This window comes from Eretmochelys imbricata, chromosome 7 (assembly GCF_965152235.1).
Source record: "Eretmochelys imbricata isolate rEreImb1 chromosome 7, rEreImb1.hap1, whole genome shotgun sequence".
In the NCBI taxonomy this organism is placed as follows: Eukaryota; Metazoa; Chordata; order Testudines; family Cheloniidae; genus Eretmochelys; species Eretmochelys imbricata.
Window position 1 is genome coordinate 123,158,716 of NC_135578.1, and position 19,788 is coordinate 123,178,503.

Consider the following 19,788-nt stretch of genomic DNA (forward strand, 5'->3'; position numbering starts at 1 on the left):
TGTGTTGCACATCCATTTGAAATGAGATACATCTGCTGCATCGAGACTGTCACTTCTCCCACGAGAGTCTTGCCTTTTGGACCTGGGGACTGGAAACGAGGTGGGACGTAAGAGCAAGACAATCCATTACAGTGTCCCCAACGCCAGTTTGCAACTCCAGGGCAGCTAGAGGCCAGGAGGGAGTCTTGCTGCAAACCCGCGTGTTTCTGATCCCAGGAGGAAAGCTGCTCATGTCAACCTATGCAAACCCCGAGAACCTTTGCAGCTGTTCCTCTGCTCCCTGTTAACTTCCAGGGATGGACACATGCTGTTGGAACCGAGGGTTTCAGGTGGTGAGAGTTGAGGTCTGATCATTGTGAACATCAAAATACTTTAAACTTGTTTCTGAACTGGAAGACGATGTGGCCCGCCGTGCTTCCCCTTCCCATCCACCTGTCCCTGCATTGAAAGGATCCTTCAGTCTGTATTTTAATCCCTGTACACTCAAAAGCTGGAGAGTATGGTGCATATTTTTCCTCTTTCTCCTCCCCGCACTGTCTGAACAGAACATTGGGCCTGATGCTGAGACTCTCATCACCCCGAAGTCCGGTTGGGAGTTGTGGGTGTTCAGCACCTGTCAGGATTGGGCCTGTCACTCAAGTGTCCATCGATTTCCTTCAGCTCCCTTTTAGGTCTGCTTTTGTGACCCGGGATTCCTGAACTGGTCCATGGAGCATTTGGGGGGATGATGCTTAGCTGCCCCTCCTCCTCAGCAGCTGATAATGGAGCAGAGGAGCCAGCTTGGCTGCTGCAGGGATATGGCTATTTTGCAAATGAGCTCTCCCCTGCAGGAGGGAAGGGGAGGGGAGGGGAAGGGAAGCAGCCCAGGGGATTGGAAAGGGGAGGGGAGAGAGGCCCCTCTGCGAAGGTGGGGACTACACTGAACAGATGTCATGGCCCTGGTCTAGATTGTGCACTGTCCTACAGTGTGCAGCTGGTTTAGAAGGAAGGAGATTCTTCTGTGTAGGAGAGGGTAAAAAAGCCTTGTCAGAAACAACTGCTTCCTAGAATTGCCGGATTGGTTGACTCCCCATTTTTTGTACCCTTTCGGGGTCGGGAGGACAATCTGAAATACAGTCATTGGGAATACCAACTGCCAAAGAGAACTTTACCAGGGGCCTCTTGCAGCATGCAGGATGCGTTTATCTTGCTGAGCTTTGCCTTGTTGTTACTCCCACCTCACCACAAGCAACAAGATTTGCAGAGAGAGGGTAACTTCAGGTGACCCCAGCTGCACCTTCAGAGGCAGGGCCTGCATGTGAAATCTCTCCTGTGACTGCCTGCTGGTTTTCGTCCATGTGGTCCACGGTCACCCTACCCTCACTATGGAGGAGTGCTGCTCAGGGAGACTACAGGTCCCAGCATGCAATGCTCCGTCTTGAGCCAAGCCTCCAGCACTTGGGTTGAGATGGAAGATGGCCTGCTGGGACTTGTAAGCTCTGACAGCTGCACCTCTTTGCTGAAGATACTGCCAGCTGCATTCTGAGGCTTTTTTCACGTAAGGTTTGGTCTTTCGGCTGCTGCTGGCAGGTTCCCAACTCAGCCCTCAGTTGGTCCGAGGTTGGGCACCCTGCACCCTGTCATAACGTGTGATACCTAATCTGGTTCAGGAATCTACCCACTTGCTACCTTTTAAATCATCCTCTAGGTGCCCTGCCAAACAGCCTGGTGGCTAGCTCCTGTGTAGACAAGGTCCTGTGTGCCTAGGACCAGGAGCACACTTCCACGCAACTAGATTTCAGTCCCCATTTGCTCGTGCTGTTACAGTTCTGTTCAACACACGTCCATAACATTAGTGACACTTGGTCTGCCCTACCAGCTTACACTGGTGTAACAACGTCACTCAGGAGTGTGGGAAACCCACCCCCCAAGCGACGACATTATACCCACCTCACTGTGTCGGTGGGAGGGCTTCTCCCATTGCCCTAGCTGCTGTCTCTTGGGGAGTCCCTACGCTGGTGGGGGCTGCCTAGTAGCTGCACCGCTCCAAGTGTAGACAAGCCCCGTGTGTGTGCACACCCGCTGACAGGTTTAATTCTCAGCTTGAGGGGGACACACACACTCCAGCCATGCCTGAGCAGACCCCCCTGGGTACGGTCCCGCACAGCTAGCCCGAGCCACCTCCCATGCTGCTGCAGCCAGGCTGCCACTTTTAGGTACAAACTCGAGCAGAGCTAGTGTATCCATCTACCCAAGCTGGGAATTAGAACTCCCAGCGGCTCCGTGGATGTAAGCTTAGGGATGCATTGCTCACCGCAGGCCCCTTACAATACTGCCCCTGGCTACTGGTTACATTTTAGCAATGGGCCACCCTGAGAAGTTTTCAAGTGACTCCTAAATGATTTTGGCCAGAAGAGTGACTTGGTAAAATTTGGTCCTCCTTACTCAACATGACTGCTGCCTGCATGTCTTTGAATCCTAGTTGCTGACTTCACTGGTAAAATGTGTTGATCCTGTTAGCAGTGCAGAGCTAATTATTAGTAAAGTTCTACTTGCTGAATTGTTACTCCTGGAAGAGGGTGACCCACCTCTGTTCGTCAGGTCCCAAGTTGATGTCCGTGCTAGTGAGCTGGCTGGTAAAAAGGATTTGTCCTGCTGTGAAACTAATTGAGACAACCAATGTGGAACTCTATGTTGTCACCTCTGCGTGTAACCCCACTTTCAGCTCCTTTCCTTGGTGTTCCGACATGAGACGCTGGGCTGCTAATTCCATCCGTAGTCATGATGCAAAAGTCACTGGTAACCGACAAAAGGTAATTGATCCAGTAACTTGTAATTACTTTTACAGTGTAGCTGTTTAATACCCCTGAGCACCCAATCGTCCAGCCTGTGCTGCATCACTTTTAAACGGCTCAGATGGAGGTGGGCGTGGAAGGGGTAGAAAGAACATGGTCTCTTCAGAGTTTTCTGTTTGTTACTCTGCTATATTTGTTCTCTAGATCCTTAAGTAATGAGTGCTTTGAATTTTGTGATTATGTTACCGTGACGTGTAGGTAATGTACTAATGTTCACTTGAACTAGGATCATGGTAACCGTGTGGGTTTTTTATTATTTTAACTGTTCAGAAAATAAGTTAAATACAAGCGTAATATTAAGCTGTGAATCTGTTGTTTTATTTCTGGTATGGAGGATGTAACCCTAAATACAAAAAGTCTCAATTCTTCTTTGAATCTTTGTCCATGTGAGTCCCTCTTATGTTCTGCTGATGAACAAAACATCTCAAACCACAGTTACTGTAAGGTAAGTAACTGTCCTTTCCCGTGTTGCCCTGCAGTCAGGATAAATGTGACCTCTTGTGTAGCACACAAAACCTGTGGTTAGCTAGTTACTCAGCAGCCAGTTGTCATTCATTGATGAATGAAGCTTAAAAGTCTGCTCTGCCAGTCAGAAAACTGCATATTTGTAAAACCACAGCATACTTTTTAATTAACAAACTGCCCATTCATGGGTGATGGCCCCTGGCTGGGCACACCAGTCCATCCTGCAAGTCAGAGAATGAATGCATGAGAGCTGACACCCATCCTATCCATTTAAAAGAGGGAACCAGAGTGGGGGCGAACTATAAAAAATATTGTGCTTTTCTAGATAATCTTGCAAGATCCTGGTTGGAAAAGCACAAATTTCTTTTATAAGCTAATCAGAATCCAGCTGTTCAATAACGAGTGAGTAATTGACACATTGCAGCACCAAGGTAGGACACAGTGGTTAGGATGCTGTTGTCATTATAACTGGCCTAAAATTTGACTTTCACACCCTCCCCCTGAAAATACCTTTCTTTTTTACATGTCCCTTTGATAGTGGCCTTGTATCTCTGTTTTACGTAGCAGCCCCTTTTAAAACAAAGGCTACATGGGTTTTAAGACCCTAGCTCCTAGGGTGGTGAGAAAAGAAACACACACTGCACTCCTTGCTATCCATCTCCCGCCCGCCTCCATTCTTGGGAGCCAGCAGGGGATTTGAAATTGCTAAGACTCCTGCTTTCTGAAGTGCTGGGAGCAGGAATCCTGTCAATTTCAATCCCCTTCTGTCTTTGTGACAGAATTCCCAGTGGTTCTTTATTTTATTTTATTTATTTAGGGGGGTGGGGAGGGTAGACTTACACCATTTTAACCCTTCATATTTTTTCTGATCTTTCACTTACAATATCAGGTTTGGAAGAGGAAACTATTGTCGTCTGTTTAAACGACTTCCAATCACTCTGCCACTCTGAATGCGGGTTGGCAGTGTACCTGCCACCCTGGCATGCAAAGAATCAATGCTCTTCTAGTTACTACACTACCCCTTCTTTCTTTCAAAGGTTCTGTAGGGGTCCAGCACATTTTCCCACTGATTGCCAGCCCTGCATGTTTCACATCTGTGTCAGGTTTCAGAGTAGCAGCCGTGTTAGTCTGTATCCGCAAAAGGAAAAGGAGGACTTGTGGCACCTTAGAGACTAACCAATTTATTTGAGCATAAGCTTTCATGAGCTACAGCTCACTTCATGAGATGCATTCAGAAGTGAGCTGTAGCTCACAAAAGCTTATGCTCAAATAAATTTGTTAGTCTCTAAGGTGCCACAAGTCCTCCTTTTCTTTTCACATCTGTGTGCATACTATGACCCAGCACCAACCACCAAATATCAAGCCAGGCCAAATTGCAACAAGTTCTCACTCTGGAGCAAACTCCTAGCAATTCCAGAGTTAAGATCCTATATTACAAGCTGTGTTTTCATCCCTTCTTCTCATCTGTATAATTTTAATAAATCTTTTTGGCTTGAAAATGGGTAGACCGGAGTAGTTTTGTTCTGTTTTGGAGGAAAATGATCAAACTGGGGGGTTTTGATTTTTTCTTTTTTTTTTTTTTTTTTTTTATTAAGGCCAGCAGGCACCATTGTTACCATGTGGTCTGACCACCTACATAACACAGGACAGAAAATTTCACCAGAAATTCCTGCATCAAGCTCGGAAACTTGTGCTAGATCATGTCTTCTAGAAAGAAAATCTCAATTTTAAAGATTTCTAGTGATGTAGAGTCCACCACAACCTGTTGTACGTTCCAGTGGTTAATGACCCTCACTGCTAAAAATGTGTCTTATTTCCAGTTCAAAAGAATAAGAATAAAGTAAAATTTACCCTGGCTTCAAATTAACATAATTTGGTGTCCTTATCACTAAAAATTATTTCAAATTTGCATGTTAATTGTCTCTGAAAACCAGCATGTGGGGTAGTTCTTGGGGAAGGGGAAATTGGCCAGATTCAGACCTGCTATATAAATAAGTGTGACTCCCACAAGAAAGTTTGTTAGAAATAAATTGATCAGTGATGTGAATGGTGCTGTAATTCATGTCAGTTTGAAGTGGGTTGGGGAGACAGCTGTTTGTTGAAAAAGCAGTGTGATGTCTAGGAATCCTAGGTTCTGTTTTCTGCTCTGCTTTGTAACCATGGACTAGTCCCACCCCCCCATGCCTCAGTTTCCCCTCTCACCTTTTGGCTGTTTTGTGTATTTAGACTGTAAAGTTCATGCTATGGTTATGTGCAATGCCCAGAGCAATGGGCCCCCAGTCTTGGTTGGGGCTTCTAACTGCTACCGTGACACAAATAATACATGCAACAATAAACACTTCAGTGGCAAAATGGTGAGACTTGTGTTGACTTGGCTGTCAGGGTTGTGAAATTACAACCCTGGGAAAGGACTTAAGTAGCACAAGGCCTGGAGGTGTGTCCACGGGAGATGTCAGTGGAGTTGGTGCGACCGTGGTGGGGTAATGCCTTCAACTTGCTCTTTGGCTGGAGGAAAGAATCGGCCCAGCAGATAACTACAAGGTCAGGTGAACACAAGTGGCTTCCAGGGATCTTGAGACTAATTCATTTTCTGCCACATAGGGCCAGCTGGATGTGGATCTCTGCAAAGCATCCACAATTCTGCTCCGGCGTCCCAGTGTGGTGCCAAACAAGTTGGTTACACTGGGGAAGAGAATGCATGTCTCTCGTCCCCACTGAGGAGGATTCAGCGAGAAAGGCCGAGTGATTCTGGCTGTCCCTGCATGGGCTCTGAGATGTGACTCTCAGTTCTGTTAGTCCTATCCAAGGGCAAGCCCTGGGTTTTTTCCTCCTGAGCCTGGATTTCTCACCGCAGCCGTAAGGTCAGGGCCTTCAGCCAGCCCCGAATACTCGTCGTCTGACAGCCTGGTCTCTGGGTTGCTCAAAGGTCCTATCTGCTCAGTCAGTAAGGTTTTCATAGCCCTTTTTGCAAAAGATTGCCAGCTTAGGTACCTGCAGCAGAATCCCATTGCCATCTCAGTTGAGTACAATGTTCCTGGTTTCTTCCCGAACTGGTTGTGCAATGTTTGGGTCCACTGTTGAACCAGGTTCCTTATTCCACCCTAGAGGTGGCTACACTTCAGTTTTGGATGAAACTATCCCTATGTAGAGAGAACTTAAGTGCTTCAGGGTCCTTCTGGATGGAAGATGCAGACGAGTTTTGTGGGAATGCTGCCTTTATGGGTTAATAACTGCAAAAGCATCGCCAGGAGCCGATTCCTGGGGAAGTGTCTTTCTAATAGAAAGATTCAAACAGCATCTCTTGCTTCCAGGACCCGCAAATCTAAGTGTTCCTGGCCCCCTGTCACACCAGCAACACCGAATGCCCTAGGAGAGTCCCTGAGTTGGTGGAGGGGTGAGATGGTTTGAAGAAAATAGCCCTCTGCTTGTGTAACTTCTCTCTGCCCATCAAAGTAACCAGCGAGCAGGCTGCTCTTCTCCCCTCTCTGCTTGGCAAGAGCAGCTGCGGGGCTTTGGAGCAGAGATCCTACACTGAGAGCACCAGCCGCATGTCTGCAATCACAAGCCTCCCTGACAAATGAGTGAAGGACAGGCTCCAGGATAGTGTAATCTAATATGCAAGTGGCGTTCCAAGCATGCGAGCGGGGATTGTGTTGAAGCAGATACCGGTGGCAGATGAGTGTTTTTCTGCCCTTACAACACCTGACTCCCTTTAAGGAGAACGGAAACGCTTTGACTTCTTAGCAATCCAGAGAATTTAAGGTGGTTATAGGAGAACAGCCAATAAATCTGTGGTGCTTTAAAAGGGCCAGTTTCATAAGGTTGGGAACAATTACCAGCCTTGCTGGGAGGGAGAATGTAATCAGAGAAATGGGAATGATAATTGGGAATTGCTTAAGAACACTTTGCTAGATGCCCAAAAATCCATAATCAAGGAGGAAGATTATACTGATTAAAAAACTTACCTGGTTTTAGAGGGAAGTGAAAGCAGCTGTAAAAAGAAATTATGTATAACAAATGGAAGAAAGGGGAAGTTGATTGTAATGAACATAAAACAGAAGCTAGGAACTGTAGAAAATTGATAAGGGAAGCAAAAGGACACAAGGAGAAGTATATGGCCAGCAGAGTTAAGGACAATGAGAAGTTTTTAAAGTATATTAAGAACAAAAAGTATCAATCATGGTACTGGTCCATTACTAGATGAAAATGGTAGAATTATCAATAATGCAGAAAAGGCAGAAGTGTTCAGTAAATATTTCTGTTCAGTGTTTGGGCGGGAGGAAACAGAAAATGTAGTCGTATGATAACACTTTACATTCTACGGATATCTCAGGAGGATGTTAAACAGCAGTATTAAAAATAGACATTTTTAAATCAGTGTGTCCACATAACTTGCATCCAAGGGTTTTAGAAGAGCTGGCTGAGGAGATCTCTGGACCATTAATGTTGATTTTCAATAAGTCTTGGAACACCAGGGAAATTCCAGAAGACTGGAAGAAAGCTAGTGTTATGTGACTATTTAAAAAGAGTAAACAGGATGATCTGGGTAATTACAGGTCTGTCAGTCTGACATTGATCCTGGACAAGATAGTGAAGCAGTTGATTCAGGACTCTATTAATAAAGGAAAAGTAATAAAATGTTGCCAATCAACATGGGCTTATAGACACTAGATCCTGTCAAATTAACTTGATTTTTTTTTATGAGATTAGAAATTTGTTTGATAAAGGTGGTCATGTTGATGTAAGACACTTACACTTCTGTAAGGCATTTGACTTGGTACCACATGACATTGATTAAAAAAATAAAAAGATATAAAATAAACATAGCACACGTTAAATAGATTAAATGCCAATGTAATTGTAAATGGGTATATTTCTAGTAGGGTCCCGCAGGGATCGGTTCTTGGCCCTACGCTTTTTAACATTTTTATTAATGACCTAGAAGAAAACAAATCAATGACAAAATGTGCATATGACACAAAAATTGGGGGAGTGGTAAATAGTGGAGAGGACAGGTCACCGATACATCAATCTGGATCGCTTAGTAAACTAAGCGCAACCAAGCAAAGTGTGCTTTAATATGGCCAAATGTAAATGTATGTATCTAAGGCCAAAGAATGTAGGCTATACATACAGGATGAGGGACTCTACCATGTGACTCTGAAAAAGATTTGGGCGTCATGGTGGATAATCAGCGGAACATGAGCTCCCCATGCAACACTGTGGCCAAAGAGTACTTGGATACAGAAATGCGGATCTTAAGTAGGAGTAGAGAGGTTATTTTATCTCTACATTTGATGTTGGTGCGACTGCTGCTGGAACCCTGGGTTCAGGTCTTATAGTCACAATTCCAGAAGAATGTTGATAAATCGGAGAGGGTTCAGAGAAGAGCCACGAAAACGATTCATGCCTCACAGTGAGACTCGAGCTCAATCTATTTAGCTTGACACAGGAAAGGTTGAGGGGTGACTATCACAGTCTATAAGTACCTACATGGGAACAGACATTTAATAATGTGCTCTTCAGTCCAGCAGAGAAAGGTCTAACATAGTCCAAGGCTGGAAGTTGAAGCCAGACAAATTCAGACTGGAAATAAGGCATGGAATTGGAATACTGAGAGTGGTTCTCCACTGGAACAACTTACCAAGGGTCATGGTGGATTCTCCATCACTGGCTGTTTTTAAATCCAGATGGGATGTTTTTTCTGAAAGCTCTGCTGTTGGGATTATGTGGGGCTGGTCTCTGGCCTGTGTTCTACAGGAGGTCAGACGAGATGATCACAATGGGCCCTTCTGGCCTCGGCATCTCTGACTAGAAGATGAAAATGACATCCCCTTCCCAAGCAGCATGCTCACGGGGTATGTAACACCCCTCAATAGGGTTTGAACCTGAGACCTTTGGAGCCATACCACAGACCCAGCTACCTCTTGAGCTAAAGCAGTAGCTCCGTTAGCTGGTGGCAGTAGTAGGCTGTGATTCTCTAGTGGACCAGCTAGACACATGCTAGGCTTTGTCAGGCTCTTACAGACGCACAATCAGTATATAACCCACCATTATCTGTTCTGCGGGACCTCAAGTAGACAATGTCCACCTCAGTCATGCAAATATGCTCCATGCTGGTGAGGCAGGAAATGTCAGCTCTCCCAGCTGTCAAAGAAGTTGGCTGGTTGTGGAGCTGGCCTCTGGGGGGCTGGGTAAGGGACACAGAGCAGAGAGGTGCTGAGCAAATAGGTCTGGGGTGAAAAGGACTCCCCTGTGCAGGTAAGTGGCACTCCTCCTCAGGGCCAGTAAGTGGAGCTGGGGGGAGGGCGCTGTGGGACAGCCAGTTACTGCTGTTCCAAACCATTGCGTGGCATTGCTGGATACTGTTAACAGCCACCACGTCCCACCCTAGAGGTGGCTGCATTCAGCTGAAGGACAAGTTTCCTGGATAGTTTGCACAGGGGGCTTGGGAGCCTTCCAGCTGCACGGTGCTGTGAGAATGGGGAACAACATCCACCGTGCGTGCAATATTTCGCAGGGAGCACAGCTGAGTTCTCACCGGAGCCCAGCATTTCTGAGGCAAGCCATGGGCCCTAGGTAGTTCATGCAGCCGATGTGGTCCAAGACCCCGTGTCATTCTCAGGGCATCCTGCCATGCCTTGCAAAGAAAAATCAAAGGCCTCCTAATTGCATTTAGCACAGTGTGGATGATGCTTGACGATTCGTCACTTTCTGGGCCTCTATTAAAAAGGGCAGCTTTGGCAAACTCCAGGCTGACCTTTTCACGCTGCTCGGACGTGTCCGTCGTTAGCTCTGCTTGAAGATCAGAGGCATCTGACGCTCAGCACGTCCTCCGCTGCTTCACAGCAGAAAGCAGAAGCCCCTTTCTCTTCCAAAGGGACCTAGGTTTCCTAGGGGAGTGTAGCAAAGTGACGACTCACTGGTGCGGCACCTCCTGCTGATCAACTGGGAATTAGCTCTTGTCCAGGTCCGGAGCGCCTCCTTCTTGCCAGTGTCTTGCCTGCCTTAGGCCCCCGTGTCCCTCCCGGACCCCGGTGCCCTTTACCTCGGGGTTCTGCCCCGCAGTACCCCCACACTCTGGGTCTCCCCTCCCAGGGGAACCCCCAACCCTCTATCCCCACCTCGCCTCAGTGGCTACTGCCAGTCGTCATCTAGCCCCCTCTCACTGGGGCAGACTGCAGTCTGTATTGGCCACTCATCATTGGCAAGGGGGTCAGACCAGCTGCCTCTGCCTATCCCCGGGCTGCCCCTCTGCAGCCCCAGCACCTGCATAGGCCTTTACCACGGCCTCAGCCTGGGGAGTAGCCTGGCTGGAGCTCCCCAGCTCCTCCTGCCCTTTTCCCCAGCACTGCTCCACTTCAGGTACCCTGCTCCCAGGCAGCCAGGCCCTTCTCACTCCTCGGCTGGAGTGAGACTCCTCCGTCTCTTGGCCCTACAGCCCTTTTATCCAGGCCAGCTGTGGCCTGATTCAGCCAGCCACACCTGGGGCCAACTACCTCCCCAGCCTCTTAATCCCTTTTACCTTGGAGTGGGGCAGCCGCCCACTACATGGCGAAAGTGACTGAGTGGGGTCTCCAAGTCACAGCCGACACTGCTCAGTGTATTTGAACCTGCCAGGTTTGCTCTGACCAAACACCACCTTTCAGCTAAGGGCCAGGGTAGTAACGGTCTAGCGTGTCCTCCATCGGTGGTTGTGCCCCATCCTAGCAGGGCGATGGACTCTGTCTCTACTGGGTCTCTTCCCCCTAATGCCACTGACCCTTGCAGGAAGCCCTCCTGGTCGCCAGAGCACCTTCGCTGGCCATTTACATTTCTTGGCAGCTGTTTTAGCTCTTCGCCAAGGGGAGCCCGAGCCTCAGGTTCATAGTCTGGCCATGCCGAGTCTTGGAGGGGCAGCCTGGGCTGGGAGCCAGGACCTGGGTTCTATTCCCAGCTGTGCTACTGATCTGGTCATCGTCCGTGGGCTGCTCGCTCTGCTTCTGCACCTCCCGTTTACTCGTGCCCTGTGTCGGTCTTGCCTATGCAGGCTGAGCTCTTCAGGGCAGGGCTGTCTCTCCTGCTGGCTGGGCAGTGCTCACGCTGCGGGCCCTGAGCTCTGCGGGGGCCCCGACTTGCTCCTATAATACAAACCTATTATGCTGTTGACATAGGTCGGGGAAGCGGGACCGTGGCAGGGTCTAGAACCGGCAGGGTCCCGTGTCCATGCAGCGACCCACTTATTCATGGGGCCCTGTGGCCTGGAAAATGGCACAGCTCAGGCCGTGAAATTGGCAAACTGGGAGGGGAGCGGGATTCTAGCGGAGCAGGCAGGCTGAGGACACTGCCGCCTCCGAGGCAAGGCTGAGAACCTGGAGCCTACCGAGCAGCCCCGCTCTGAGGTCTCTGTGGGTTTGCCCTGCTTTCTTCAGCAGCGCCCCCTACCCGGGCCGCGGCGGGGACTGGCTCAGGTGTGATGTGCTTTTGCCCAGAGCCAGGCTCCGGAGGAGCCGTGACACCTGTAAATTATCCAGATGAGCCCCCGTTCAGCAGGAAATGGCAGGCGTTTGCCACGGGCGCTTGTCAGCCTCCTGCCGGGCGCTGGTGTCGGAGGGTCAGGTCGCAGGAGTGTCTCCAATTATCCACGTTCCCTTATGGCCCCGAATTGTCACCCCGGGCCTTTCCGTGCTCCATGTCCCTCACCTGAACATCTGCTCATTACGGCTCCTGCTGGGCACAGACACTGATAACCCAGATTCAGCCTCTCCGCCACCCCTTCTGCGTGCTGGCAGGCGGCTGCCTTGCAAGGCCTGGTGGCCCCCTCCTCTCTGGTGCTGTCTGTGGGGGGGCTGCCTCGCGGGGCTGGGCTGGTTCTGCTTTCTGGCACTCGCCCTCAGCCCCTGCCCCATCAGGGACCCCCCGAGCAGGCTGGCAGGAGTTCAGAGACAAGCGAGGAGCATGGAGGAGCGGGTCTTCAGTGAGGAAGCCACAGGCCCCGCTCTTGGGTCAGGTTCTCCTTCGTGTCCACCTGGCCCGAGGGGAAATACTCCACCCCCCTGCGGGCGCCGAGCAGGGGGACACCTCACGCCGCACACATGCCGCTGTCTTTACACCGGCCCTTCTCCAAGCGTGAGCCAACAGCGAAGGTCGGAGGACGCTCTTCGGGTGGCAAAGACGAGCCCTCCGGAGTGAGGACGCCCCAGAGAAGGTCGCCTTTGCCACCTAGATCCGGCCCCCTCGTGCGCGTGCCTTCTCATATGGTCTGCGATGCCCTGAGCGCAGGCGATTTCTCCACAGGCCCCGTGCCCAGGATGGCCGGTGCTCACTCAATGAGCCAGTCCGTGTTTCGGTTTCTCCTCGTTCTTACCAGCGCGGGGCCCCAGGCCTGATTCACGGTGCGCTATTCGCACCCGGCTCTGCAGGCAGTATTCCCTGCCCCAGGCTTTCCTGTGGGGCTCATCCCTACAGTACCTGAGGGGCTATGAACAATGAATTTTCATACCCCTTTCCCTGCCCGCGTGAGGGGCGAGAGTCTCCATTGGGCCGATGGGCAACTGAGGCACAGAGGGCACAAGGTCAAAAATTTCCACTAATTTGGGGGGCCCAATTTGAGGCTCCTACATACGCGACATGTGAGTCTTCCGTTTGGGGAGGCCGGATGTTCCCTAGAAATGGAGGGGCCACTGGTGCTTGGTCCATGGCCCCGCCCCCACTCTGCCTTTTCCCCCAAGACCCTGCCCCCGTTCTGCCTCTTCCTGCCCCTGCCTGCCCCATCCCCTGAGCCCCCCACAGCCCCTCCCACCTTCCCCTCTCCGCCTCCTCCCCCAAGGACCCCCCCCCACACTCACCCCTCTCCACCTCTTTCCCCGAGGCAGGCCTGCCTACCGCTCGCTCCTCTCTGTGGTGGGAGGGGGCGGGGCCTCTGGGGTAGAGGCGGAGTCGGGGCGGGGTCAGGGTCCCGGCACCAGTGGCCACTTCCGGCGCTCCAAAGGTGGCAGGCCGGCACACCTCCAAAGGGAGGTAGCCCATGCCACATCCATGGCATTTGCCCCCCCTGCATGGCCAATCCTTGGCATCCTATAGCTCTGTGTATGTTCAAAGCACAGCTCCCGTTGACTTCAGCTGCAGCTGTGAGCGCTCAGCACTTCAGCAAATCCGACCCCAGGGTCTCCAGTCGGGCACTCAGTGTGGAGCACGCTGGGGGCGATCACCTGGGAGAAGCTGGGTTTAAGTGACTTGCCCGGGATCCCATGGGAACTCTGTGGCAGAGGCCAGGACAGAATTCAGTTCCCCAGCACAGCATTCGCCTGCCTTGGCTGTCCTTTCTCTTCCTGCTTCGCTCATTACAAGCCAGCGGCAAACTAAAGCTGGAGATCTACAGAGAACAGCCTCCTTCACTGCACCACCTGAATTCATCCCCAGAGCAGGTCCCGCCCGTGTGCTGAAGGAGGCAGGAGAAACTCGCATGCGGTCCTGTCATTCCAGACTGCGTCATAATCCACACACACGATGCACCAGAAGTCTTAATTCTGGCATTTCCTGACTTGAGTGCTTGACTTTGCCTCCTTAATAATGTTCTTTTAACCGATTTTTTGTATGAGATTTCCCTAGGTTTTTAACAAAGCCAACGGAGAAAACAGCAATTCCGCCCCGAGACACTGTATTCCCTGCCCCGGGGTCGGCCGCAGCATTGGCACCCACCGATTGACCTGGGCCACTTGAGCGAACGGAGGGCCTGTCAGCGGTGGGGAGTTGTCACCCTCGGTGCAGAGCAGCGCTCGATGGGGATGGGACGCTTTGCCAGTGGGGTTCGTGGATATTTGCTGCCAGGCGAGGAAGTGTGCGACTCAGGAACTCCGTTCCAGGACTCCTGTCCATTCCCCACCATGCCCGACTCTTCTGCCCTATCCCCTCCAGCTCTGCCCCATACCTGGCTCTTTGTCCCATTCTCCTACTCAGTCCCAATCTCCCCTCCTCAGGCTTCTCTCTCCTTGCAGCCAGGCCTAGTCTCCCCCCACACCCCACAGGGTCTCAGGTCCAGATCTCCCCCTGCTTGCCTCATGCTCTCTCCCTGCCCCACTCCCAGTTTGTTTCCTCGCCCAGCCACACCCAATTCTCCCCCATAGCCCTCCCCCCACTGCTTCCTAGTCCCAGTCTCCTCCCCTTCCCCCAAGCTACTCATCTGATCTCAGTGTTTCCTTCCCCCCAATCTCTTTGTCCTCCCAGCCCCACCCGGGTGGCAGATACATTCCGATCGTTCTGCCTCTCTAACTTCCTCCAGCACTTTTAGATGGCACCAATATTTGTCTTAACTTCCTGCGTCGCGCTGTCTAGGGGGGTGCGTGGCACCAGGGGGTGAGCGCTGGGGCACCGCTGCTTCCCTCGGGGAGGCTGTTCCACGGCCGGGCGCATCGCACCGTCGGGCTCCTCCTCCCAGGAGTCAGCCTGTCTAATTTCACCCCATTCCCCCCAACTCGGTCCCCTTCTCTTTGCTAAGAACCCCCCCCCACACACACACACACACACTTGGTAGTCACACCCGTCAGCTATTTGCATCGCCCCTCGCTCGAAGCGTATTGTATTCGATTCATGCCCTCAGTCTTTGCCCCCATCCCCTCCCTCTGGGCCCGGGTCGTGCTCATGGCTCGTCTCTGAACTCCGGTCGGTTTGTCTGTACCTGGGCGTTGCATTCTGGGCCCCTCGCTCCCCTCTTCACAGCGGAGCTGGGCAGAGAGGGGCGGTTTCTGACGCCAGTGCAGAGCCGCTAGCCCGAAGCAGAGGGATCCATGACCTGACCATCCGTGTCCTCCTGCCCAGCGCTCTCTAAGCTGCATGGTGCCCAGGAAGACGGTTGATAATCGGGTCTTTGCCCTGCTATGCTCGGTAATGAAGCATTACCTAGGGTCCAGCTTCCTGCCTGCATCTCAGCTCTGTGTATTCCTCAACCCTCCCTAAGGCCACAGCCTGAATCCTGGTCTCTCTGGGCCCTGCACCTCCCCGTATAATGTGGCCTGTCCAGTAGAGAAAGGGTTAATTAGATTTCGCACCTAGGTTGTCCCCTTCAGCTGAGGATCTCAAAACACTTGACCAGGATTACTGATAGCTGTCAACATGCCTGTCGCAGGAGGAGGGGGTACTGTCCCCATTTAACAGATGAGGAAACTGAGGCATAACATGGTTAACTGGTATTCGTGCACATCAGAGGTGCCCACCTGTCCTCAGAAGGGGCTGCCAGGGTGTATGAGCAGAGTGTAGTGCAGGGCTCGGGATCGGACGGGATTTGGAGCAGCAGGAGGTGCTGCAGGGCTGGAGCGAGAAGACAAGAAAAGCAGGGGCTGGGGGCTGCACGGCTGGGAGTGGGACCCAGGAGTCCGTCCGCCCCGTCCCCTGGCTTTAGGCAATAATCCCGCGGCTGGGCTCAGGAAAGGCCCTACCCTGCCCAGCAGCAGGCGGAGACAGGAGGGTCCCAGCCCTGGCTTCGCGTGCAGCACCTTGTTTACACGGGGAATCGGCCACTTTGGAATTGAAAAGGCTCCGAGTTGCAGGGTGGGTGTATCCGTCACAGGAGGTCAGAGGCTGGAACTTATTTGGATGGCTCTGGGGCCTGAACCCTTTTACACCCTTCAGTCCCGACCCCCTTCCCCCCACTGGTGCCCCTCAATCCCAACGCCTAGCCCCCTGCCTCCCACCCTCTCTCTGCTGGTGCCCCTCAATCCTGACCCGCAGCCCCCTTCTAGCCCTGCCCTACCCCCCACCCCCCCAGCTCTGATGATGCCCCTCCAGGCTAGACAGAGCCCTGGAGATGGTGTGTGGGGTATTGGGGGGGTCCGTCCCAGGTGGCTGGAAACCCCCATTGGCAGGCATGGAACTGGGACACTGTCTGCCCTGCCTGTCCCCCCGTCCCAGCACTCCCCAAACACCCCTCCCAGCATGCACTGGGCTGGCTTCTCTAGGGCCGTGTCCTCCCGCCGGTGACTGCACCGGCCTGGGCTAGAAGGCAGAGGCAGAGAAGAGGGTTGGACCCCGGCTGCCTGGGGCAGGGGACAGGCCTGGGCCCGGCAGGGCTTTCGCCCTCTGACTCCCAGGGAGCGAAGGCGGTGGGCCAGCCCGGCTGGGGCCTGTCCCTTTTAAGCCTGCGGAGCTGCGGCTGACGCTGGCTTGGTGGGGTCCCCGTCCTTTGGAGGGGCTGGTTGGAAATGAAGCGCTTTTGATGAGGCTGCTAATTAAAGACACTTCATTAGCAGCAGGGGAGGCGGTTCCTGGCTGCGGCTGCTGCTGCCACCAGGAAATTGGATTCCTCTGAGCCCCACGTGCCTCCTCTCCCCTCCCTGGGCGGCGGGGAGCGTCTGTGCAGTACCCCAGCAGGAGCGGGCCCGGGTCTGGCTCTGCCTGGGGCCCTTCTGAGCTCGATTCCTGGTGGTCCCAGCCCCAGGCCACGTCCTGGGGGCATCTCCTCGGCCTGCCGTCCCCGCTGACCAGGACAAAACGCCCCCAAGGAAGACCCGAGACACAAGGACACAAAATCCTGCTCCCCCCTCCAGGCCTGGCTACCGCCGGTCCCAGCCCCTCTGCCTGCCAGCAGCCCCCTGCATGCTCCCCTGCCAGGCCCAAGCAGGGGACCCAGCTTCTCCTCTGTATTTCCTGTTGTTCGTTGGTTGGCGATGGAGGTGCTGGGGGGCAGGAGATGCCGGAACCGCATTTCCCCCACGTTTCCATCGCATTTCTGAAATGCTTGTAAATTGTTGTCTGCATTAATCCCACTGCTTCTATCTTCATCACCTGCTACGCGGGAAGAGTCCAGGTTTTGCTTTGTGACTGTAAAAAACAGTTTGCTCTGAAACTGTGAACCCCACCCGGAGGGATCGTCTCCCACCCATCAAGCAGGCCGATCAAAACTCAACAGGCCATGGTGGGACATCACAATATGATGACTTTGTTAATTGCCCCGTTACACCCATGAAGAGGCTACGTGCAAAAGGCCTCGTCCCATCAGCTTGAATTCTGGAAGGAAGGAAGAAAGTGGACAAGAAAATTGTCCATCTACTGCTGTTAGGACTCTCCCGGGGCTGGAGCTATGAAATAGAAGCAGAGATCCCCAGGTCAGCCTGGGTTAGCCCTGAAAGACGTTTGGTGCTGATCGATTGCTACAACTGTCACCTTTTGAAACCATAAACCATAACTCATTTGTGTGTATACGTTGCCTGCTTTAACCTGTAAATAACTCACATTTCTTTTTCCTAGTTAATAAACCCTTAGTTCGTTACTATCGGACTGGCTACAAGCAGTGTCTTTGGTGTGAGATCTGAGGCACAAACTGACCTGGGGTAAGTGACTGTTCTCTTGGGACTGGAAGCAACCTGAATCTTTTGTGATCATAGAATCATAGAATATCAGGGTTGGAAGGGACCTTAGGAGATCATCTAGTCCAACCCCCTGCTCGAAGCAGGACCAATCCCCAATTAAATCATCCCAGCCAGGGCTTTGTCAAGCCTGACCTTAAAAACTTCTAAGGAAGGAGATTCTACCACCTCCCTAAGTAACGCATTCCAGTGTTTCACTTTGATCTTTGGTGTAAGTGACCATGTATCACTTAGTCCAGCTTGCCTGGGTGGCAAGATAGACTGGAGTGCCCAAGGGGACTCCCTGGGACTCCAGGGTGAGTCTCCGAGTGCTTCTGGAGTTCATCTTCGTTACTGGGTTGGTGAAATCTAACTACAGACCATATCACCAATTTGGGGTCTCAGCCCTGCATCCTGACAGTCTCCCCTGAGGTTGGCACCCCCAGTGGTGAGCTCCTCATGACGGGGTGAAGCTGTGCTTTAACCCACCCTCCTTGTGTGGTTTCCGTGGAAAACCTGCCACACTCCCCACCCGAGCTCTGCAGCGAAAGGCGCGAGCTGTCGGGGGAGAGCACTGAGCAGTGTGTTGCTTGCAGCTCCAAGATGTGAAGCCGAGTTGGGGGGATTCAGGCACTGTGGAACGGGCATTGCTTGGGGCAGAACAGAGAACCGGGATGTGATGTTATGAGTGTAATATATCTCATTGAAAGGTGACAGGGCCAGAAAGAGTTAACGAACTCCCAGACTGACCTGACCCCCGGCCGAACTTTAAAGCCTGGTTAGGAAGAGATGGAAATGGAGAGAGCTGTGAAATGCAGCCGGCATGGTGAGAGAGAGAAGGGGAGCTGTGTGCTCAAGGCTTGTGATGTCAGCAAACGAGGCTTGGCTATAGATATGACTTTGATTCAAAGATCGAAAAAGGAGGATTAACATTTAGGAAGACACTTGAGTGACATAGTATTGTTGTCTATGTGCCTCTTTGAAGGTTGTGGTAACCTGTGTCTGAACTGTTAATGGATAAATGACCCTATGCTAATTGCCAGGGTGTTTGGGAGAAGGAAAGTGAAGCCAATTGTCTTCTCAGGCCAAGAGGCTGCTGGAAATGTATAAAAACCTTGGAACACGATCCTTCTTCATCTCAGATCTGCTTTGGGTTTCAAGAGGGGGAAACCTTAAGCCATGAGGATTGAGATCCCCAGTCACTGACTGGAGTCACCCTGAATATGGACATTGGACTGTAACCTGTAGACTATTTCTAAAAGGACTTTTGGCAAATACAAGCTCATCTTTGCTCTGTATCTGAACCTCAAGAATTGAATTCAAGTCTGTCTGTATACTGATCTTTCAACCAACTCTTTTCCTTTTTAATAAATTTTAGCTTAGATAACAAGAATTGACTATAAGCGTGTATTTTGGGTAAGATCTAAGTTATCATTTGACCTGGGTGTGTGGCTGACCCTTTGGGATTGGAAGAACCTTTTCTTTTATAGGATGAAATAAGATTTTCAGAATTTATTATCGTATGGTTGACAGGTGTGTCTGGACGGAGGCCTGAGGCTGGGCACTTTAAGGGAAGTGCGTTATTTGGACGTCTGAGTAACCAGTGCGGTACTATAGAAGCTGGTTTGGGCTGGCTGGGTAAATCTAACTATTGGAATATCTACCAGCGTGTGGGGTTTGTCTGCCCCGTTCTATTTGCAGTTCACCCTGGTTGAGTGAGCTCAGCCGGCTCCCACGGGCAGCACCGTCACACGGGGCTAGGGCGAGGAGCAGCCCGGACCTGCGAAGAGACGGGCTGAGCAAATGACAAACTTTGCTTCCCCAATGGGAGCGTTAAAGGGCAGGGACAGAGGAAACTGCAGCGGATTACAAATGAGCCACAGCTGGGTAAACACTGGAGCCCAGCTTGGGAAAGGAAGGATGGCTCAGGCCTGAGCCTGGGGTCTGAGAGACCCATGTCAATTCCTTGCTCTGTCACCAACTCCCCGTGTGACCCAATCCAATTTGGGCTTGTCTCCATGGGAAAACTTAGCAGCAGAATTATACTGCCTTAAATGACAGCGCTGTCGGTACCGCCCCGGGTCCGGCCTCTGGGGCGAGCCTGGCTTTTCCCGGTGTGGCTCAAACAGACCTGAGTGAATCTGGAAATCTCCACTCGTACCTAGATCTGC